Source organism: Heterocephalus glaber, unplaced genomic scaffold (assembly GCF_053883595.1).
Source record: "Heterocephalus glaber isolate CG9 unplaced genomic scaffold, H.glaber_assembly_v1.0 deba00001472, whole genome shotgun sequence".
NCBI classification, from domain to species: Eukaryota; Metazoa; Chordata; class Mammalia; order Rodentia; family Bathyergidae; genus Heterocephalus; species Heterocephalus glaber.
This window is the reverse complement of record NW_028258315.1, coordinates 1,940,576-1,965,347: the sequence shown is the minus strand read 5'-3', so window position 1 is coordinate 1,965,347 and position 24,772 is coordinate 1,940,576. Positions and strand designations below refer to the sequence as shown.

The 24,772-nt window shown below is 44.1% G+C and overlaps 1 non-coding gene across 1 annotated transcript; it reads right to left on the bottom strand.

The window, feature by feature from the left end:
- Positions 1-1,362: 1,362 nt before the first annotated feature.
- On the bottom strand, positions 1,363-1,465 carry LOC147826153 (small nucleolar RNA U13). Its single transcript, XR_015439656.1, has one exon. It is a non-coding gene; the product is annotated as a small nucleolar RNA U13 (small nucleolar RNA).
- Between the last annotated feature and the right edge of the window lie 23,307 nt (positions 1,466-24,772).

Genomic DNA, 24,772 nt, shown 5'->3' with positions numbered 1-24,772 from the left:
ACCCCTGAGTGAGAACATTGTTGCTATGTTCAAAAACTTCCCTGCCTCTTTTTGTTGTAAAGATTAAAGACCAAACCCTAGCATGGGATTTAAGATTCTTCCAGTGTGATGCAATTGGCAAAGGGTTATATCTCAGCAGGGGAGGCTTCGCCACACCAGCTCTCTCCTTTGCTATTTCATCTGCCTACAAGATCTTTCTCTCTTCTTCCAAAACCAAGTGTATTGGCTTCCTGTCACTGTGTAACAAAGCAGCCCAAACACAACCGCTGAAAGCCACTACACTAAGTAGTTTATGGTGCAGTGGGCTAGAAGTCTGACATGGGTCTCACTGGGCTAAAAAATTGGATTAGCTGGGCAGTCCTCCTTTCTGGATTTCCTAGGGGAGAATCTGTTTTTTCTTCTTGTCCAACTTTTTGATGTCATCAAATTCCTTGGCTCATGTTCCTCTCTCTCCAGCTTGAAAGCCAGCAAAGTTGCATGTCAGTGAGCTAATTCCACAGTCACATCTCCCTCTGATTCTCCTTTCCCACTTGTTTTTCAATGCTGGGGATGAAACATGGAACCTCATGTGTGCTAGGCAAGAGCTCTAACACGGCTTCACCATCCAGGCCCCCTCTTCTGTTGCTTAAGATCCCAGGCCCACCCAAATAGTTCAAGATCATTTCCTGTTATGGTTTATTTCTAGATGTCCCCCAAAGCACTTATAGATGAGGCTTTTGGTAGGTGACTTGCTCATGGGTTTTGTGATACTAGATATGGGTGTGTGACAGCTAATTAGTCCACTGATAGGTTTAGCATAGTGCACAGTGTGAGTACTGAGAAGGCTCACCCTGACTGTGGGTGGCCCCCACCAACAGGCTTTAGCATAGCCTGAACAAATGTGGGAAAGAGAGGCTCACTGCTTCTTGCCTGCCCTCTACTGTTTCTCCTCTGCCAGGCCCCAATCCCATGCCACTCTGCCGTGGAGCCAGCTGACTATGGCCCGAAACCACTGCAAACTGTGAACCAAAATAAACCTTTCTTCCCTTAACTTGTGGGTGTTGGGGATTTTGTCCCAGCAGCAAGAAAATAATGAAGACATTTTCCTGCCCTACTGTTAGCTGATTAGCAGAATTAGTTCCATCTGTAACCTTAACACTCCTTTTCCATGTAAGGTTACATTTCACAGGTTTCAGAAATTAGGATGTCGAAATCGTTGGTAGGAAGGAGACAGAGCAGTTGTATTTGTGAAAGTTCTGTGTATCCCTATGACATTTTTTACCTGTGTTGTTTGCAGTATTATCTGCGTACAAATGTATTCTCTACTTTATTACAAGTTTCTTAAGAGCAAGAGGTACCCTTTCTTCCTTCCTTTGCTTTTTCCATCAGGTGGGTCACATGCCAATGTCATAGCCAGGTGTGAGGAAGGCGCATCTCATACAAGGATTTGAACCTCCAGCCCTCACACTTATGGGCCACAAAGGATGGAGCGCTTCTCTGCAGTCACACCTGTGTCTCCTGAAGCCAGACTCAACCATTGGCACGGAGATCCATGACTGACCTTTTCCCTGACTGTTTCAAATTTTGCCTTCCCTATAATCTTCATGCTCCACTTAGAGTCAATTCCTGCTCTGCAACAAAGGCAAGCGCAACTGATATTCATAAGGCTTTCATCAGGGGGATGAAGTGATAAATATCTTAGATTATCAGCACAAATCAGAGAACCATTCCAAAGGACTCTGCTATTTTAGACGGTCTCTCTATAAAATGAGCCCCACAGCTGGGTGAGGTGGTACACACCTGTAACCCCAGCCCTCTGGAAGCCTGAGGCAGGAAAACTGCAAATTCGACCCTGGCCTGGGAAATTTAGAGTCACTTTTTCTTTTGGTACTGGGGATCGAACTCGGGTGGGTGAAACCACTGAGCTAAATCCCCGGCCCTGGCCTGGGAAATTTAGTGAGTTAGTGAGACCCTGTCTCAAAATGAAAAGGGGAAAAATGATCAAGGTGCAATAATGTATATGCACCAATTCCCCGGGATGAACACAATTATTATGCATTGCGAACATACACTGAGAAGAAAACTGCTAATGTCATTAAAAGAAAAAACTATCACAAAAAAATTCAAAGGGCTGGGGGTGTGGCTCAGTGCAAATGTCCTGGGTTCAATCTCTAGTAGCAATGGGTAAATTCTAGTGCAAATGGTATTCTAGTACCAATGAATAAATAAAAGTATGTGTTAAATTCTTTAATTTTCAGAAATAGCTGATAAGACTCTGTATTAGCACACAGGACATCACAGCAAACAGCACACTCAGTGGGTAAGGAAAATTTATTGAAGAGAACATTTCTACCCATGTGTGTAGGTAGAGTTTAGGGACAGCAACAAACAAGTGTGCCGAATTTCACAGCCAGTGACAGCAGGAAGTTCTACTGTTCTTTGACCTGAGGGGGCAGAGAAGGAAGAAACTTCGGAATCTGAATAAAGATGTCTGAGAGGAGCTAGGCCTAGGAAACAGACTGTGCTCTCCTCAGGGCCCCTATACTCTTGTGATTCTTCCCTGGAATCCCAAGTAGGCAGAAGAAAAGATATATTAAAAAACCATTTGTCAGTGAAATGGAAAAGTCAAAACAATAGAGAAAATGAGTGAAGGCAAAAGTGGATTGAGTGGCTGCACAAAATGGTGGACCTCTAGCCAGACTGCTCAGGACGAAGACACAAATGGCTGGCATGGAATGAGTGGACATCAGTGCTGACCCTACACACGGTGAAGGGGAAAGGGATACTGTGACCTGCTTTGTGCTAATCATTTATACACTTTTGGGTGAATGGACAGAAAAGGTATTTCCTTGAAAGGCAAGGACTACCACTGAGGAGGAAGCCCCGTGCCCACTTTGGGCCTGAAGGGAACGAGCTCAGGCCCTGAGGAAGGAGGAGGGAAACCTCCAGAAGGTCAGCAAGCTGCACCATCCTGACTTTCCTGTCTCCTGGGCCACTGGGCAGGCAGTTCCAGCACTCGAACCTCATTTAAACCAAGGTCCAGATCTTCATTAGGCACCCGCTCTACTCAGGCCCACACGCTGAATCCAGATCTTGAGTGTGTACACCCACGTCACACACGCAGCCCAGCCAGTCCTTAGGTTTCGTCCTGAGAATGCATCCAAAGCAAGTACACATTGGTGAGATCTTGTCACTCTTCTGCAGGAGAGGCTGCCTCCTCTAAAAATAGGTCTTGTGTTCTCCTTTGGGGCTCCATCGGGTCTGATTCTCATTACGGGCCTGGAGGCAGTGAGGGCTGTTGGGAGCTTGCAGCTGAGGACATTCCCGTCCCCTTATGAGCAGACTCCCTGGACGAGTTCACTTAAGGGGATTTGTGTGAGGGGAGGGGCTGCCCAGCAGCAAGAGATGGGGTGTTTGGAGGGTCGCATGCCTTACCTCTCCGATCTGTCCAGACGGCCTCACCGGGGCACAGCCTCCACCTCAGAGTAAGACCCATGGGCTGTGAATCACTGGGGCTGGCGCTCTGCAGCCTCACAGCCAGCGCCTAGGATTTCTATCTCATCCGCACCTGCTGGGCAGCTCCGGGACAGCAGCTCCTCGAAGTCCTGCCTCACCGTGTATGAATGACAGTCACGGTCTCCTTTTCTCTACACATTTTCCAGGGCCCACACAGCAGCTGCTGACCTCGCAGCTCCTATTGCATGTCACCACCACCCCAGGGATCAGGGCCATAGCCCTGTGGTCCCACCCATGTGCCTCCGCCCCAAGTGGTGACTGATGTTTGTGACAGTTTGTTTCCTGGGACAATTTTCGGTGCCAGTGTCTGCGTCAGTCAGATGTTACACTCGAATGGAGTAATGAGGGAATGAGTAAAGGAATACTTTAAACTCACTTTTTATTTTTGGTACCGGGGATCGAACTCGGGACCTTGGGCTTGCGCAGCAGGCCACGAAACCACTGAGCTAAAACCCTAACCCTAAGGAATACTTTAAAAGATCTGAGTTAACTTAGAGATGGATGGATGAATAGATAGATAATAGAAGACAGATGATAGATAAATATACAACAGGCTAATGACAGCTAGATAATAGTAACCTAGATAAGAAAGCTAACAGACAGCTGATAAATAGGCGTAACATAAATAGGTTGATAGAATGGTAATTGATAGATTATAGAGGAAAGCAGCTGGATGGTCAGTGGTACCAGGCAGACAGACAATGAAAGACGCAATAAACGGTGGATAGATGATACGAGATGAGCAGTAGACATGGGACAGGTCATTGAGAGATGGCAGACCGCGGATTAAATGGGAAGCATCGGCAGAGAAGTGATAGATGAATAACAAGTAAATAATAAATAGAACGGTGCCCCAGTAAGCAAATGACAGAGTGGCAAATAGATGATAGGTAGAGGATGAGTAGATAAACCGGACAGGGGACGGGAGGGGTCCAGGAAAGCCACCGCTAGGGCCAGGGGAGGAGCCACTGTGACATTTGCAGCAGGACAGAGCTGCTTAGAAAGCCTGTGCCGCTGGGCAGTGACACGCCTATAATCCTGAGGCTCTGGGTAGCCCAGGCAGGAGGATGACAGTTGGAGCCCAGCCTCTGCACCTCAGCAAGACCCTGTCTCAAAACAGAAAAGAGAAAGGGCTGGGGATGCAGCCAAGGCCGAGGGCACTCCCCAGTACCGGGGAGCGGGAGAAGAAGCCCTGCCTGACGGAGGGTCAGCCAAGTCAGGTCCCTGGGGGGAGCCAGAAGCTCCAAGCTCCGCCTCGGTGGCCGTGGTCGCCTCAGCTTGGAGGAGAAGGCTGGGGTAAGGAGGCGGGTGCCCACCCCGGAGGTGCAGCCCGAGGTCCGCACTGTGACCTGTGACGACGGGGCCACGTCCGGCTGCCCCAGGGTCCGGCCCGGTCCCGCAGTGACGGCCTGAGCCCGGCCTCGGCCTCCGGGACCCACGCGCTTCCTTCCGAAGTGAGACCAGAAGGCCAAAGCGTTTTGTTTAGAGAAGGAGCTGGCGGAAAAAGTGACTCAACAACGTGAAAACAATGCTCTGCTTTTTATTCAGTAGGAAACGCGTCTTTAAAAACTTCGAGTATTATATTCCTTTTAAGAATCTTCCAAGGGAGGATGAAGTTTCATTGGGGATTAGAACAATTTGGCTTTAAAACACCACATTCTGGAAAGTTGAATGGTTTGCCTCAAATGAGAACGAGCAGGAGAGAAACGCGTAGTTTCGGTAAAGCAGAAGGTGGAGATCTGTCAGCCGGAAAGAGGCGGAGAAGCCTCAGGCAGGTGTGCGTCCCCCACTGGGAAATCCGCGCCCCGCCAGGCCCAGGCTGGGTGACGTCTCCAAGGCCGCCCCCCACCCCTTCTGCCCCAGCCTCCCGGACCCCTCCCGCCCTTACATTGGACCCCAAGAGTCGGAGAGTATCTCAGCAATGCACTGCGTTGAGGGGAAATGATCCGAAAGACCACCTCTCAGAACTGTAGGAAATGCTGTCATTTCCCGGGGAGCAGTGACTTTTAAACGGCCCATCGACTGATAGAATGGTGGAACTCAGAAGGAACCTGTGGGAGAAGGTGGGCCATCGGCCTTCCGGACACCCAGCCACAGGGGTCACCTGGTGTAGTGAACCTGCCCGTTACCCTGGCAACTGAGAGGCCTCTGGGAGGCCCAAACAGACCAGACCCAGGCAGCCAGCCAGCAAACTGTGGAAGAGCATGCGCTGCTATTCTCTTTCAGCTCTCATACTGAGAACACAGCAAACACACTACTTTTATTAGTCTGTGAAATGCTGATATCAAAACTTAGAAAAACAACACCAAAAAAAAGCCTACAGGATTTTGACGAGTACAACGGCTACTCACAGAAATTGCTCAGAGAAAGAAGAAACAAGAGTAAAATTCAGGGTCCTTCTTCTGCAAAACAAGGGAACCCCCGGCCTGAACACCACACTGGAGAACAGGATGCCAACTGTCTACCTTGAAGGAGCAATCTCACTGAGGTACACAGATGAAAAAATCCCAAATAAATACAATGGAGTGGTAGTTGCTACCAAAGACCATTTCATCACAATCAAGTAGAGTTTATTCCAGGAAGACAAGAAAGTCCCCTGGGCTGGGGTATAGCTCAGTGGCAGAGAGTGTGCTTAGGATTCCTACACCCTGGGCTCAAGCTTCAGCACCACAAAAAAAGGGAACAAGTATTAAAATGCCATATTAACTTTTTAAAGAAAAAGTTTTTAGGCATGGTGGTGTATGTCTGTAATCTCAGCACTCAGGAGGCTGAGGCAGAAGGATAGTCATGAGTTTGAGGCCAGCCTGGGCTTCCCAGTGAGTTCAAGGCCAGGCTGCACTACCCTGTCTCCAAAAAAGGAAAGAAAAAAAGACAAGTTTTTATATCATCTGAATAGATGCAGAAAAAAACATGCACTAAAATTGAACACTCACATACGATATAAATAAAAATTATTCCAAACTAATGATAGATATCTTTTAATTTGATGAAAGTTATTAAAAGTAGAGCAAATATATGTAACGAAAAAGGTGACTATTAAAATTAGAAATAAGGTAAAGATGGGTTCTGCCTTTACTTGTGCTCAGCACTGATCTGTGGGCCTTAACCACGTAATACAGCAAGAAAAAGAAACAGGCACCAGACCTGAAAAGGAGCAGTGCGTTGATTCATAAAAAATCCGTGAGAATCTGCAGAAAAACCTCGAGCACTAATAAGGAAATTCAACAAGATTGCAGGACTTAAAAGCAATTCTTAGACTAGTTAGCATTGTAGTATATCATTAAAGTTCACAAATAGGAGGATTTTCCACTTATAGTAGCAATGAAAACTAGAACTGAGGTGGCTGCGAACCCAACAAAATTTACAGCGGCTTGTCCCTGGTCTCCAAATGTCACTAACAGGAAGGAAGGCTGTAGTTAAAAATCAAATGCTGAGCTATATTTATGGATGCGAGGACTCACAATCATAAAGATGTCATTCTTATTTAAAATGTGAATTAAAAGCTGTTACAATAAAGATTCTAAAAGGATTTCATAGGATTTGGCAAACTGACTCTTAAATGAATTTAGAAAAATTAAAGAGCAAGAAGAGCTGAGGAACTTTTGAGGGACAAGTTGCTAAGCAGCCGGAGTAAACCGAACTGCGAAGCAGATGCATGGAGCCCACTGCCAGATGAGGGAAAGCAGCGCGTGGAAGCCCTGCCTGGGTGTTTTAGGAGGGAGATAGGGCACTTCTCCCTCCAGATCCAATGTTAATTGTCATATTTCCTGCTAAGCCATTACCATCACGATGACAATACTGTACAAATATGACTACTGTCAGCTTCTTATATGTATTTTCTCATTTTCTCCTCTCTTCTTAAAACAAAATCAGATTCTGGGTGTTTTGAAGGCTGTGGTTCTCAACCTTAGCTCGCCCGGGGAACTTTGAAAATACTCATCCAAGGAAAGCAGAATTTAGGGTTAGTTTACCTTCACCGGATAATTCTGTATATTTGGAAGATACGTTTCTTCTGTATCATTTTTTACAAGCCAGCCTTTGACAGAAAAATGATAATAGTAACAATAGCTAATATGCAGCAACAATTACTATAATAAGCATCAGCTTCTTCACATAGAACTACGTTCTCAGCTGTTTCATGTATAACTATTTTCTCTTGCTCTTTAAGAAAATAAAACCTGCACACTCAATTATCTTTAATTTAGAGGAGAAAATTAAAGACATTGCATCCATTCACACACTAAAAGAAGATGCAACATATGAATAATCAAAACTGAACCAAGAAAATATAAAAGCTCTGACTAGACCAATAACAGGCAACGAAAGACAAGCAGTAATAAAAACTCAACCAACCAAGAAAAGCCTGGGACCGGAAGGTTTCACCACAGAATTCTACCAGAATTTCAGGGAGATCTAACACCAAACTATAATGAAAATGAAAGGGAAGGGGCTGCTGAAGTCACTGCTGGAAGCTAGCATCACCTTTCAAACCAGACAAGGACTCAACAGAAAAGGAGACTGCAGGCCAGTCTCCTGAATGAACGTAGATGCAAAATCTCAACAAGACCATCTCAAACAGAGTGCAACAAGCCCCTAGAGCAAACCTCAGCACAGAGCCCCTCCAGTGGGCCCTGTAGGGACGATCTAGTCTCTGGTTCAGGAGTGTCCTTGGGGACCCCTCTCCCAGGACGCGAGGCCACCAGTGTGCAGCTGCAGAGAAAGAAGCCTAGTTCTGCTTCTAAGAAAAGCCTTCCCACTAACCACTTGCAGTTGTGTTTGCTTCTAAAGGGTTTTCATAGAAATTGTATCATTAAAGTATTCATGGCTATTAGGAATCTGCAGTTCTAAAGACATAAAAATGCAGAGGGAGAGACGGGAACACTCTCCCATCTCTGAATGGAGAAACTGTCTAACACCTCAGAGCAAATGCCAAAATTTGGACCCTAACATCGTCCTTTGATACAGCCCAGTTTTCTCCCAACCAGAAAGATCTGTCTCCCAGTAAGGACCAACTTTTCTGCTTCTGTGAGGTCCTCATCTTTGTTGTCCCACCAGACCCTGAAGCCCCAGGAGTTGCTGCGAGGACCCACGCTGTGAGCACTGCACATTTGGTGTTTCTTGAAAGAAGAATACCTAATTGATGCAAGGTGTTGCTCCAGTGAGGATCCAGTCATGAACCTCTGATGGAGTCAGTGACTGGTGTCGAGGATTTCAAAGCAAAATGCAGCCCGATATTGTCTGGGTAGACCAAGCATGCAAATTAACTCAGCCATAAAACCTTTTGTAAAAAAGTAAAACGGAGGGGGCTTTGGCAAGCAGATTAAAATACAGAACAACCTAAGTATTTCAGTCTGTTGGCCTCCCGCCTGCCAAGCTGGGGAAGGACTAGGGACTCTTGTGGGTTGATGGATTTTTTTTTTAACCTACTCATAGAATCATTCATACTAATCTCTCTCGTGCACCAGCAGAGGAGCGAAAACAAAGTTCTAGATGAGGTTAAGTAGCCAATGCAGCCCCACCCTTCCCCTGCCTTTCCTGTGTGTCACCTGTCTGGATAGTGTAGCAAGCTGAAGTGAAGTAACAGCCATTCCACCATTCTTCTGTACAATGTGGTTGATTCTGTGTCAAGAGAACAATGACATCTTAAAACTTAGATGACAGTCAGGAAACTGAGTGACGTTAACTCCATGCCCAGAAAGCCAAGTTTGCTGGATTTTCTTTTAATCCAGAAAGCACATTTGAAATATGTTTGTCTGGTAGGGGACGAGATTGGCATTAAGGTAAACAGCTGGCAGATTGTTCATAGCGATGAATTCACGCAGTGGCTTTTCATTCCAAAACTTTAGAAATTAGAGACTGTTCACCAGATGTTGTAAAAAAAAAACAAAAAACGATTTTTCTTTAGCTAATTTAACTACTAAATTGCTAAAAGGTCCACTCCGGTAAGTCCTCTTTTAGTTGGAAATGTCTGCGTCTTATTAAACACTTAGTGAATACTGTAATTATATTGCTTTTGCTGTTGAACGATATTGACACTCTTGAAAAGAAAGATTTTCATTCAGGCAAGATGAAATGTGAACATCTGGCAGGAACCTCGTGTGTGACATTCAGACCAACAAGCAAGAAGCTGGGCAGTGGGACCTTCCCTGCCCCTTTCCCGGGAGTCCTCCCTGAAGCAGGAGGACTTCGTCACTGTCCATGCAAATGCTCAAAGGCAACTCAGCCAGCTGGGGGGTGCGAGCCCGGCGTCAACTTAGCTGTGAAATAACTGCTTCTCCAGCAAGGAGCCAGCCGCTCCATTCATTTCAAATTATTGTGACAGTAAAAGGAAAAACATATTTAAATAAATGTACGAATGTGGCCATTTGCTGTAACACTACCTAAGTAATATTTGGAATAATAAAGTTCTTAGGACTCGAAGATACCAGCAAAAAAGACATCAATTTCTAGTCATCAGTGTTCCGTGGTTTTTTAATCTACAAAGAACGCTTCTCTGTTAAGGGCCCCTTCATTTTACCTGACGTGAGGGAGAGTCCATGGAGTAGCTGCAATGAGCCCGCAGGATGCCACCTGGCAGCGTGATCACTCACTGCACCCCCGTGCATCTTCTCTTCGGGGTCCCATTTCCCAGGGTGTAATGGAGAACGACAGAAAGTTGGCGGTCCCACGTACAGAGAACTCCTTATTAATTGAAAGCCAAGATCTTGATGTCTGTGGAAAAAAGAAGTCAATACAGCCCCGAGTGTTCCGCAAAGAATCTTCAAGGCAGATATTTTGTTCTTTTAGGGTTTCCTTGTCAACTAAAATAGACAGACAGGAAAGTCAAGCAAATATAACCAAATGCAAATGACTAACACCAGCTATATCTACACAACAAAGCAGCACTCGACAAGCCAGGCCTTTCACCCAAGGCCAGGTCTTAGGCTTTCTTCCACCTTAAATATCCAGAATGCTTACTAAGAATGACCCCAGATGGCTGTGTGCTCAGCTTCCTGCTTTAGTTACTTAGAAATGTATTCCTGAGCAGCCATGGCATAACACAATGTGACCAAATGCTCTTGTTCTTGTGCATCAAAACGACCCCGTTATAATGCACCAGGATGGCCCTAGGTAGAGGGGGAAACCCAGAACCACTAGTCCCAGAGCAGATTTTCCATCAAAATCATCTCCACTATTTACTGAAATAGGCTTGAATATTACCATATTCAAGCTTGGGAAGGTATAGAATGTATTGATTAGGACATTCAAACTTTAGAAAATCCTACACATACAAGGAGGCTTATCCCCATTACCCATGGCTTCACTTTTCTGCAACTGCATCTGAAAATATTAACTGGAAAATTCGAGAAATGAAATTCTAAATACATTTTAAATAGCATGCCCTTGTGAGCAGCAGGATGAAAACTTGCACCTCCAAGACGGGACTCATGTTCCTGCCTGTTGTCACCCAGGAAGGAGCTCTCTTGGTTATCAGAGCACCTGTCATGGTGTGTTCTTGATAACCCTTATTTTACATAATAATGGTCCCAAAGTGCAAGAGTAGTGACAATTACTATATAATGCTAAAATTATTCTTTTTTATTAGCTCTTTTTGTTAACTTCTTACTGTGCCTAATTTACAAATTAAACTTTATTATACATATGTGTGCATAAGAAAAAACAGTGTACATAGGGTTCAGTGCTACCTGTGGCTTCTGGCATGCACCACTGTCTTGAACATGTTCCCTGTGGACAAACCAGAACTAAGGCGTACATACATGGTGAAAACACGTGGTGATAGCACTGAACCCTATGTAAACTGTTTTTTCTTATGCACACAAATGTATAATAAAGTTTAATTTGTAAATTAGGCACAGTAAGAAGTTAACAAAAAGAGCTAATAAAAAAAGAATAATTTTAGCATTATATAGTAATTGCCAGCATCACTGCTCTTGCACTTTGGGATCATTATTATGTAAAATAAGGGTTATCAAGAACACACTATGATACCATGACAGGTGCTCTGATAACCAAGATAGCTCCTTCCTGGGTGACAGCAGGCAGGAACATGAGTCCCATCTTGGGGGTGCAAGTTTTCATGGGCATGGATTGCAAAAAGGATAAATGTATTTTTACAAAAGTATTTTTCTGCACTGGGGAGGCTGAGGCAAGAGGATGGTAAGTTCAAGGCCAGCTGGCACTATATAACAAGACAAGGAAAAAACTCTGATTTTTCTGATTAAAAAATAGCATATGTTCATTTAAAAAATTGAAATACAGCTGGTCTAGATATATAGATTCAGTAGTTAAATGCCCTGAATAATTGCCACCTAGCCCAACTGTGGATAATAAATTTTCAACAATTTAGCATGTAATAAAATGCCTTTAAAAACAGAACTAAATGTGTGCATGAGATAGTTCGACTGTCATGAACTAAGAATGACCTTAAAAAGTTCAATTAGGACAAGAAAGGCTCCTTATTAACTATGCTGAATTCTAAATTACATTTAAATGGGAGATGTGAAATAACACGCCATCCAGGTTAACTCTTCAATTCTGTGGAAATATCTCTGCAGAGGGCACATTCTGGCAGCTCCATTAGAAAAACGGTGCTTTGAGAAGTTCGGACCCACAAGAGACACCCTCAGGCTCATCCGCAGCTAGGGTGACTAGACTCCCGCCCTCTTCGCTTTCTATTTTCTGTGTATAGGGTGTCAAAATGTCAGTGATTGCCCACATGTAAGGGCAAATCCAAAACTTTCTTTGCGAAAAGTCGACTCTGTCTTTGGTCATCTCTGTAGCCAGCTTTCATTAGGAGGTGTAATGGGGCCTCTCTGGGGCAAGATTAAAAGTCAGGACCTACTGCATTCATAGAAGATTACAGACTTTAGATTTCGGTGCTCATCTTGCCTGTGTAGAACATCCGCATTCCAAGCACTTAACCGGAACAGTTTGATTTTCCTTTTTTAAATTAGGTAGAACTTACATGAAGTGCACAAATCTAGGCGAGGGCTCCACCCTGAGCCAAATCCCCAGCCTGAAGTGCACAGATCCAGATATGCAGGACCACTGAAGTCTTGCACGTGTAAACAGATGTACAATCACCACCAAGGCCAGGACAAAGGCATTTGCAACACCCAGAGAGGTTGATTTTATGTATGTGCTTGGCTACTATTGCCCTAAACCCCACATATAAACATGATCTGACTTCTGTTGTCATAGATCAGCTTTGCCTGTTCTGAAAATAGGAACAGCACCATGCATTCGCTTTGGTATCTGGCTTATTTTGTTCAAAATAATTATTTTTGGACTCATCATGTTGTTACATGTGTCAATAATTTGTTCTTTTTTACTGCTGTGTACTATTTCATTGTGTAAATATACCACAGTTTTCTTATTTACTTTTCTATTTTGGACATTTGGGTTGATTGCAATTTGAGGGTATTATGAATAAAGTTTCTGTTGACATTTTGGTATATAGGTTTTGGTGGTGTCAACACTCATTTCTCTTGGATCTGACCTAAGGGTAATTATATGTATGTTGAGCTTTAGGAAAGACTAAATCTTTCAAAGTGGCTATTGTGGCTGATATCTAGATGTCTCCCAAAGCTTTATGCATTCATAGGTGAGGCTTTTGGGAGAGATTGGATTATGAGTGTGTGATACTAGATCAGTCCACTGATTAGTTTTGTATTATTCTGGGTGTGTGTAATGGATTTCCTGAAGATGGAAGATGCACTCAGGGTATGAGTGACACCCACCAATAGACTTGCAGCCTGGACAAAATAAAAAAGGAAAGCAGAAGGAAGTCTGTTGCTTCCTTCCTACCCGCCGCAGACTGTTTCTCCTCTGTGATGCCCCTCTGCCATGCTTCCCTGCCTTAGAGCCAGCTGAAAATAAACTGAAACCTGTACAAACTGTGAGCCAAAGTAAACCTTTCCTCCTTCAACTTGTGGGTATCTGATATTTTGTCCCAGCAACAAGGAAGCAACTAAGACAGTGCTTGTACAAATTTAGACTTCTACCAGCAGAAAATTTAATTGTGACACAGTTTCTTTGACACTAGTGTGGACAGAACTCATATTATATCAGAATAATATGAGAATCATGCTAACTTCTTATTCAGCTAGGTCATTAAGCTTAGACCTAGATTCAAACTAGAGCACCAAAAGTACTTGCCTTTCCTACATTATTTTAGGTACTCCATTGCAATGTTTCATTGAATTTTACTGACTATATATAAGAAACATATATAAGAACTATACATATGGGGAAATTATACATAAGAAGAAATATACATAAGACATTCTAAGAACTTCTAATCACTATGACAGACAAATGAACTGTCCTCCAACTTAAAATCAAAGAAATGTTGTATTTTGTAATTTTAAAATAGACATCTAGCTGACCTCAAAAGTAAGGAAGAGAGGGGCCTGGGATTTAGCTCAATGGTTCTGCCGCCTGCTGCGCAAGCGCAAGGACCCGAGTTCGATCCCCGGTACCAAAAAAAAAAAGTAAGGAAGAGAAAATCCCAGATTCTCTAAATAAAAATGTTAATTAAAGTCAGAATAAATGTTGGGCTGAACTCAAATCGTCCACCCAAGTATAAGAATTTGATCAATGCCTAAGGTATAGAGGTTTACATACTCACTCAAAATTGAGAACCAAATATTTTTATGGGTTCACATCAACACCTCCAATTCAACTAATCCCAAGGTAATCTGCTTACCTTGTGGATTTCAAACTCAGTGAATTTAATTCATCCAGTTACCAAAACCAGATTCTGGACTTGGCAAACTTTTTCTGGAGTCACGTAGTAAATATCTTAGGCTCTGCATGCCAGGTGTTCTGTTCCAGGTACTCAATTCTGCTTGTTGTAATACATAAGCAGCCATAGACAATACATAAACGAATAGCCATTGGTGATTTCCTATAAAATTTTATTCACAAAAACAGACAGCTAACCCAGTTTTCATCAAGGGTTATGATTAGCTTAGCCCTGTTAATTGGGGCTGCTAGTTTTCTCCAATTCACTTCCCTTTAACATCTAATCAATCATCCAGTCCTTGTTAAAAAAAAAACACAACTGTACTGTATTATATTTCCTGTTCTCATTTGTTGAGTACACAATTCATTACATTTCTGTGAATCTTCCATGTGATTGTATATATTTCATCATCTCCAACTATTTTATGTTTCATTGTGTCAGTATTTTTCAGCCTATTTTCCTATCTGTAGATATGAGGGGTGTTTCTACTTATGGTCCTCAATGTCTTCATCTGTACAATATAATAATATCTTGTTTCGATGGATTTTTACATGGATTGAAGTAGTCAATATATGTAACTCTGCTCAGAAAGGTGTCTGATGCACAATAAGCCCCACAAAGACTGCCCTGTGGCTGCGCAGTGGCGTGGCTGGGTGCCCACCTGCTACTGCCCCGCAGCCTCTGCCTTTGGGGGTCATGTTCCTCGGCTCCTTTACTCCAGGGAGCTATGAGAGGAGTAATGGATGTTTGTTGGATAAACAAGTAAATGGGAAATTAAAGACAAAATTGAATAATTTAACGGTTTGCAGTATAGAGTGTAAGCAATTCCTGCCAAAATCCCAACAGGATTTTGATGAGCTAATTCTTAGATGGAATTTGGTAAGCTAATTCTTAAATTTATACATATGGAACAGCAAAGGGCCAAAGATAGATAAGATACTCCCGAAGAAGAAAAAGAAAGCAGAGGAACTTGACCCACCTGGTACCAAAAATAAACATAAAGCTACTGACATAAGGAAATGTAGTGTGGGATTAGAGATATAAAAAATGAGTTATAAATAATGACAGAGAAGAGAAGCTTAAAGAGACCCGTGCATCTGTGGAAATTTGGTCGCTGAAGGTCGGTCACATTGCAGATTGGTCAGTGGGGAAGTTGGGAGCTAATCAATAAGCGGTGGTAGTTATCAATACGGAGGAAAATGAAATTGGATCCCTCCCTACCTCACATCAATTGAATCAAAATCAATTCCAGCTGGATTGAAAACATCAATGTGTAAAGCAATTCCCTAAAAAAAATTAAAACCATAACCCATAATACATGCTAAAATTAAATACTTCTATTAATCCAATGGCTTTCTTTAAAAGAGAATATATGTCTGTAACGTAAGAAAAATGACTTATAACACATATAAGAACATATCCAGAACATATGAAGAAATTCTAAAAATCACACAAGATTAAAAACAGTGAACTACATAAAAGCTTAAAACAAGTGTTTCACAGAAGAGGAAACATACAGCAATGCCCTCAGCCTCAGAAACGTTGGAAGTATAAATCAGGACTACAACAAGATGCAAAACTTGGCAAGAATTAAAAAGTCTAACCATGTAAAATGTTGGAAAGAAGTGGAGTAGTGGGGATTCTTACACATTACCAGTGGATTTGAAAAATGGCATAGCCCATTTGCAAAACAAAAAGTTGGAATTATCTTATAAAATTCAGCATTTACCCAACAACTACTTATGGCTATACAGCCCAGATAAACTCACACACATGCAGAGCACAAGATGGGTCCAAAAATGATCACAACAGCATCATGGTTTCGTAAGAGCAAAACCTGGAGTCTGTACAGTGCCCCAGGACAGGGCAATGGCACACTGTTTTTCTGTTTACACGATGGATTATTGTCCAGCAATCAAAGATGAATGAATTACCCACCACGAAGGACTCTAAGAAGAAATGTACAAAGAAAATGCAGACCATCTAAGATTATGAGATATAATTATCAAGCTCAAAAATGTTAAACAATGTGTTGCTTAGAAATGTAGACAAGTAAGAGAATATTATTTTTAAAGTACAAAAATGACAAGAATAAACCTAGGGCGAGTGCTCTGTGTTTCCGGCACCAACGTGCCACGCCTGGGGAAACACGGCTTTGGTGGAAGCTTCCAATCTTCCATATGCTTCACAGTTTCCACCTATGCCACACATATTCTTTTGTATCAAATATTATGTTAAATTCTAGTTTTAAAAATTAAAAATGTGCACGGTACGGTGGTGCACGCCTGTAATCCCAGCACTCAGGAGGCTGAAGCAGGAGGATTGCCATGAGTTCAAGGCCAGCCCGGGCTACATAGTGAATGCAAGGCAGCCTGAACTGCATAGCGAGTCCCTGTCTCAAAATAAATAAAATGAATGAACCAATCTTGTTCGTGGAAAGCTGGGAGATGGCTATCTGTATGAAACAGAACTTATTTCTTGCTGGAGAAAAGCGACTCACTCTCTGGTGTAACAGAGGGTAGAGTCTTGCTCTGAGCTTTCTTGGAGGCCCAGATTTCGCCCAGGGAAAAGGAGCTTCAGTTCAGTGAAGGGAGAAAAGGGTTGTGGAAAAATGTTCAGAACATAGAGTGTTCACTCAAAATTAAGCAAGACACAGCCCACATCCCGCTTCTCCTTGGGCAGAGGGAGTTCCGGAAGCAGAGATCCAAATTCTCCACGGTGAAGATATCAAGCGCTTTCCCTGCTCCTGCGTAGTCCCAGTACTAAGAGACGTGCTCTTCCCTGGCAGCTGGTTTCTACCTGGTGAAAGGAGGCAGATGCTTCATTCAGTCATTTTCCTTTTCGCTTATTAGAATTTTAATGAAGAACTTAGCTTGTCTGTCCTAGAGCTTATCAAATGAATCCGAGCTAAATGCACAGTCCACACTGTGGGAACTGTGAACGTGAGATGCATTTGTGTGAGCAGAATTACTTTTCTAGGCTCTTCAAATTCAAAACGATGCCTTCCCAGTTGAGGATGTAGGTCAGTGGTAGACAAGCTGCCCAGGATGAAGAAGGCCCTGGGCTCCAACTCTAGCACCAGAAAAGGAAAGAAGTCCCCCAGCTGCTAAACTCCATGAGCTGGAAACACGTTTAAAAACCACAGAATTCCCAAAGCTTGCATGGGAGGAAAATTGACTGGTAAATACAGGATGTTTTTCCCCCACCAGAAACTGTGCTAGATTCTAACTTGTTACATCAGGACAAGCAAATAGGTTAAGTGTCTTGCTTTGACGGTGTCAGTGAATCTGCACTGGAGCGAAACATGATGCTTTAAGAATTATTTGGTCCTAGCACCATTTAAACTCTTCTTACTCTCAGTCCCCTTGCCACATTCTCGCTTTAAAAAAAAACAAAACCAACTCTTGTTGCAGAACAAGAACATTCGGCCAAAGTTGATCCCTGGGCTTGTTTTTATCCCTTGTCACAAAATGATTGGAGTCAAGCAGTCTAAGAAAGTGCACACGGGGTATGAGGCCAAAGCTCTTACAAATTTCTTTTCAGAATGGGTTATTATTCCTTAAGCATGTGATTTGAAAATCTAATACGGGATACCATAAACTCGATGTTCACAGAAACCGCTTCTGGAGCATCCCAGATGGAAATGCACAAGGAGGGAAATCTAGCATCACGCACGGCCTAGCTGGCAGAAAGCACCAGAATTCCTCCAAAGCTGTATCCGTAGGAGGAGGCAGGCCCTGGAGTGGGGTTCACCTGAGGAGCTCAGCTCAATCCTGGCTGCCCAGGTCCTGAATTGCAAGAGCCCCCCCCCCCCCGCCCCGCATGGGGAAGAAGAGCCCAAACTGGGGTCTGCTGAAGGGGCCAGAAGCTAGGATGAGAGACCAGGAACACAAACCCGGGAGCAGTGGTCCCTTCCAGGCAGGAGGGAATGTGAGCCTGAAGAAACAGGGCCTACAATGGCAATGCTGTGGGTTCACCATTAAATGGATTGCTGGGCACACAAGGGTTTGGTTTATTCTCTAGATCATACATACATTCTTCCCATAAAAATTTCAGGGCTATATAAAATAATTGCTGAAATCAAACCCACTGGTAACTTCAATTTAGAAAATAATCTTTTTTTCCTACAGCTAATACGTTAAAATTTCTGTATATCTAAGGTCATTGCAGAGGAAGTGCTTTCATGTGGTTTTCATAATCCTCCTCCCCTTCCCCCTCCTCCTCCGCCTCCTGCTCTTCCTCCTCCTCCGTCTCCACTTCATCATCATTTGGAAAAAAAATCAAAGGACATACTGAGCTTGTTTGTCTGGCTAAAACTCAACCCTGTCACTATACCCTATTTTGCTGTCACTTTCTAACAGATGACCTTCTGAAATCAGCAGGATCAGCTTGGCATAACTTGCAAGTTTTAAAAATCAAATTACACCAGAAGCAAGGAATGACCAAAAAGTTTTAAATTTTCAATCTTTGAAAAGAATTCCAAGATAGGAAACATTTTGAGCAACGGCCCTTTACCAAAATACATGTTCAGCTTCTCTGAAACAACCCTAAAGAGACCAACATTCATTCAAATGTCAAAAACGTTGTGGTGTGTTTTTAAAGGATTGGTTTTGATCTATGTTTTACTCAAACGGTGCTTTATCAGTAAAGAATTGCTTCTGACAACCCACAAACTAGTTACAGAAAACACCAGCCATTGAGAAATTAAAGTTAATACTTTCTGTTTTGAGTGTTTGAAGCAATCAAAAGAGATGTTGCAATTTGCAATTGTAATTAGATTCATTTAAAATATGATTTGTAGCCTTTAGACCTAATGTCCCAGGGTGTGATCCTAAATTAAGAGTAAACACCACTTCCTTGTGGAGTGGGGATGTAGCTCAGTGGCAGAGCACTTGCCTAACATACACAAGGCTCTAAGTTTCATCCCTAGTATGAAAAAAGAAAAAAAACACCAAAAAACAAAAAGCAAAACCTCTCTCCCCTACAGTCATATTCTTAAAGAATCCCATCCCGTGACACCAGCCTCTTGGTTGCTCCCTGTTCCTGCCCCATGCGCTCGGCACCCGTCATTTCTTCTGCCCAGAGCGTCCTCAGCCCAGCTCCCACACGGCACATGCCCTTAGCGCTTCCAGCCTCTGTTCACAGGCACCTGTACCTGAGGGTCTTACCTGCCACCCTGTTTAACCCTGGACGCTCTTTCTGGAATTCTCATCCACCCATCCCTGCTTTATCTGTCCACAGTATTTGTCACGTCTAACATTCTATACTGTACCTTAAAAAAATTAGTTTCTCTGCCCTCCACTAGGATGTGAGCCACGTGGGTGCAGGGAATTGTGCCACTCTGTTTATGTTGTGTGTTTGTGTCTAACCCCAGAAGAACATCTGGCATGCCCGGAGGTAGACTTGGATTCATGGATGGATGGATGGATGGATGGTGCCACCTAAGTTCACTTATTTTGCATAATCCTGGGGGAAAACTTTGGTGCACAAACCTCTGAGGGTGAGTGAGTCTCCTAGCTGCCTCAGTTCTCAGCGGTGAACACACCTGGTCGCTGAGTTGGAACTGCAGAGTGGGATAGGCTCATTCAAAAGGGTTCTGCTCCCCCTGGCCACTTTTTGAATCAAACAAACACAGAAACAGCTCCTGTTTCCGATAGCTCTGCCAAGACTGCCCAAAGTTGTCTCAACACCAGCTCCCCGAAGGAGAAACTGGATGCTGGTCAGGAGGGAGCGGTTCCCTGCAGCGGCCTAGCTTCCTTCGCACACCCTTTTCTCTCTCCCTACCCGAGCCCTGAGCCTTCCAGTTCTGCTCATTTCTCCCCAGGGAGACTGAGTTTCAGGTATTTCGAGTGGTCTGTGCTCCCTACAGAAACGATGAAAGGTGACTGCATCCGAGTGCCTGGGGCTGGGCCAGTGATGACAGGGCTGAGTGGAAGGCACTGAGCCATGGCAGCACCCCATGATCGGAGGGGGAGCCCCAGCCTCACATGCCTGCTGCCGAAGGACAGGCTCCATGGCCCTCAGCCAGCTCAGAATCCCCCAAAAATCAGATGCTTAGTTTTGAGAATTATTCTTTCTTTACTTGGTCACTGTGACATCTTCGTGGGAACATCCAGCATCAAAAGGGAATCGTCATGCTTGGGCGGAGCTCAGAGGTAGAGCGCCTGCTCAGCCTGTGCAAGGCCCTGGACCCTCAGCATGGGGAAAGACGTAGATTGTTAGTACGCTTTTCATCCTCTATGTGATTTTTCTTTTTTCTTTAGACAGGGTCTTTTTATATGTTCCAGTGTGGGCTTGAACTCACTACTGTAGGCCCAGCTGGCCTCAAACTCCCAGTGATCCTCCTGCCTCAGCCTCCTGAGTACTAAAACATGCCACCATGCCTGGCTCCATGTACTACTTTTGCAAAAATAGAGTTGTGCAGCATATGTCAGACTGAAAATGATTTTCTTGTACTGCAGCTTTATTCCATAATTCAGTTTCTGTTGACCGGCTTAACCATAACTGTATATAAATAGAATCTCCAATATTGTCTCTTTGAACCCATTGGTTCCCTAGCAGCTATTCATCCAACACAATTTGCTGAATTTGTGGAAGTTGATCTCATACAGGTAACGGGCCGTATTCACATATACGAGAATAAAACATGCTGTTATGAACTAACCACTGCTCAGTTTCCCAACCAGATAGACACAGCGGGAATGTTTCCTACTGAACTGCAGATCACCTGGGATCTGAACATCCTTTGTCCTAGGAAATCCAGAAGACAGCATCACATTATTTCTACATTCATTTCGTGATGTTAGGTACTCAGACCATGGATCCAAACCCAACCCACAAAACCTCCCAGGTCACCATGGTCACCACGCCTTTAATGGAGGAGGCTAAGGCTATGTAGGAAGGTCACTCCTCACTTAAAGTATCCAGAATCTCCATCCCCTGGCGGACAGGATATCGCACGTGAGAGGAAAACACGACATGCATCATGCTGCACATGTTCTCGTTCCCCGTCTGAGATTTCTGTCATCCTCATGACACCATTTCTACTTTCATTTCTTAATGGTGTTCTTTTAATTCCCACCATATTTTTCCTTGCAAACCTAGTTTCAACTTCATTCCAAGCAATAAACTCACAAGACTGAGTCATTCGTTCATTTAGCAAGTATTCATTGAGAGTGTACTTTGTGACATGTTTTGGGAGCTGGAAACACAGCTGTGAATACGGTGAACAAAGTTCATCTTGTAGAAGTTTCTTTTTAGTGGAGAAGAAAGTCACCTAACAAATGAACATATGACATTCTACAAATACAGTGTCAGCTGAGTACTGAAACCAAAGCAAGGGAAAGGAGCCGAGGGGGTCCGAGGGGCCCTCTGCAGGCGAGAATTTGGGGGGAGCAGCGAACAAGCCCGGGGGGGTGCAGCGGGAGACTGAGGCTGGGAGGCCCCGCGTGAGGCAGCCGGCGGCTGACAGAGCCAGGAAGGCCTGGGACAGGAACCGGAATCAGCCAGGGACCAAGTGTGGTCGCGGAAGGAGTTCGGTTTCCTCTGAGAGTCATGAGAAGCCACGGAGAATTCCAGCAAGGAAGCCTCTTCGAAAGCTGCTGAGGCACTCTGGGGGAGGCAGATGGCAGGTGGAGGAAGTAGATGCATGGTTAGTTTTTTGCTCTAATACATTTCAAAATAAATACAGAACTCTTAATAAAAAAATTTAAAGTTCCTCCGTGTTTTGTCTGAAAGTATCACTGAAGAAAATTGGTGTCTATCCACATGGGAATACTACCCACCCATGAAAATGATGCACTCCGTTGTTCATGACCACTCGGGGGACCCGAAGGGTGTCGTGTTCACTGGATACTGCATGCCCTCGCAGATCTGCAGGAGCTCACTCAGGGTGGAGATAACGGGGGGCCTCGGAGAGGTGCAGAGCGGGGAGTGGGGGGCAGAGGCGGGGGAGGGGAGAAGTGCCTGCCAAGCTGTGGTTGTCTGGGAGGAAGGCGTCCAGTGAGCTGTGGCACACAGGAGGAGGACAGCATCGCACCCTGTGTGTTTCGACGGCGCCACAGAGAGGTCCTTACTCTCACCTTAGAGAAGTGGGAGAGAATCTGCAGGTCTTCCACGCTCCCCGCTTGGATCATTACACAAAGCACACGCGTACCGAAACATGGCATGGTCCCTCATAAATACATAAACTACTATGTGCCAGTAAAAATTTAATTTAAAAATTTTTAATTAAAAGACAGTATTGGACACACGGTGTTTTGGGCTCCATCCTTGGTGAGACGCTAGCTCATTGGTTCAGACATAGGCTCCAGAACCAGATGCTCGGGTAGAAATCCAAGCTGCCTAATTTATTGCCTGGCAGACCTTTTGCAACTTATTTTGCCTTTTAAAGTTTCCATTTCTTGTCTAGATAATGAGAATGCCAACCAATAGCACTCTTGTGGTTACTGTAAGTATTCAGTGCAGGCTCCAGCTCAGTACCTGCTAGACAACAAATAGTCACTGTTGTATATCTGTAAAGCGTATGACTAACAGAGACACCCAGTTCTTATTCTGTCTTCTCACAGTAGCCACAGCCAGCACTGTGTTCACCTCATAAATACACTTGCTCTTTTTTTAAAATGTATTTTATTTCTTCATTTCATGCTAGGAATGGAAACCAGGGGCTTGCACTTGCTAGGCAAGCGATCTACCACTGAGCTGCACCCCAGCCTGCCTGCTCATCTGTAGTTCCTGACATTCTTAGCAGTGGGGAGAATCTCTATGTGTATTTTTATTGGGCATTTACTAAATAGAATTAATAGAACATTGCAAGTGTGGTATTGTTTTCCAGATCATTTTAATGCTTCAGATTCAAAGTTCTGGGCAGTGATTTTTTTTTTTCCTTTTCCTTTTTCTTTTTTTAGTACAGGGGATCGAACTCAGGTGCTTGGGCTTGCGCAACTGGCACCGAAACCACTGACCTAAATCCCCAGCCCATCCTTTTTCTTTCTTTATTTTCATTTTTTTCTTCTTCCTTGTGCTCACACAGGTGAAACAACAGCTGGAACTTACCAGGATCCTGCTGGCCAAAGGGATCACGTGCAGTGGCATAAAACTAGCACAGGTGCCCCAGCAGGCTGACTAAGAATAAACAGAAGCACATGCTCTGAGAGGGACATAATACCTCGCTTATAAAGCATGGTCAGCTTTGTTCTGCAAATTGACCGACACCTTGCTAGAGGAGCTGCAGTTGGTGCCCCAGCAGCCGGCCGTGCCACCTGGATTCCCTTATCTCGTTTATTATTATTAACCGTTTCAAAAACACTTCGCAGGTTTTAAAGAATGGGATAGATTGTGATCTCCAGTCTGAGTGTGGTCCTGCCAGGAGGCAAATGGCCTTTTTTAAAGCTCTCTTTAGTGACATGGCACGGCTTAACTGATATTTTCCTTCTAAAGCCAACTGTCCCGGGGAAGGGGGGCACCCAGAAAGGATATTAGGGATTATGTTTGAATAAAAACACTGAAACTCGCTTTCCCATCCTTTTTTTTTTCTTTCAGGGAAGAAATCCTCTTGGAATGTGGGAAAGAAATGAGTTTGCAGATACTAAATCCAAATAACGCATCTCTGATCTCCCTTACCACAAGTCGGGGCAAGAGCAGAGACTAGCAATGAGAGCCTCGCAGATAGGAGGTGGCTGGGAGCCGCTGTTGGGGGGCAGATGGGTGGTCTAGAGGCGGTGGCTGCCCTCTGAAAACTCCTCAAAGGAGGCCTTGCAAGGAAGCTCTGCCAACCACTCTAGCTCTTCTGACTCCAATTCAAGAGTCCTCTGCGTTCCTAAACTTTTACTCAGTAATGCTAAGTACTGGGCTTCCCTGTACTTTCCTGACTTGGTGTTTACTTAACCCTCTGAAAACGACCTCCCAAGCTTCAGGCTTCACTCTCCTCCTCCAGCCACAGAAATGAAGATGCTGCTGTCCCCGGTCCTCCCTGGGAAGGGGAAGAGGGAAACTGCAAGTTAGGGTTAAGCCCCGCTAATCAAAGCGAGTGAGTTAATGAGGTTACCAGCCAAACCTTGCATTTTAGCACCAAAGTACCCGAGAGCTCTTGCGAACTGTCCACGTACTTTGACAATGTGAGGCTCCGCAGAGTCTGGCCAGAGGCAGCCTAGAGCCATGAGAATGAAGCCATGGAGGAAAAACTGAGGGTAGTGAGTTCTAGCATCTTCTCGACTTGATACGCAGGTGTTACCAGTGCTTTGGGATCTGATGAAAAGCTGGGTTCCTCTCCTTGGAGTGTTTCTTCTTCCGGACTCTTGCATTAAGTGAATAATTCCACATACTGCAAAGTGTAATAAGTGCCTGATTTATGGAGAATTTTTCAGCTGGAACATACTCTATGGAAGAGACAAACACATAGAGTGTGCCTTTCATTGTTTTGTTTTGTTTTGTTTTGGTACCACGGATCAAACTCAGGTTGTTGTGCTTGGGAGGCAGGTGGCGGAACCACTGAGGTAAATCCCCGGCCCAACACATAGTGGTGAAGGTTGA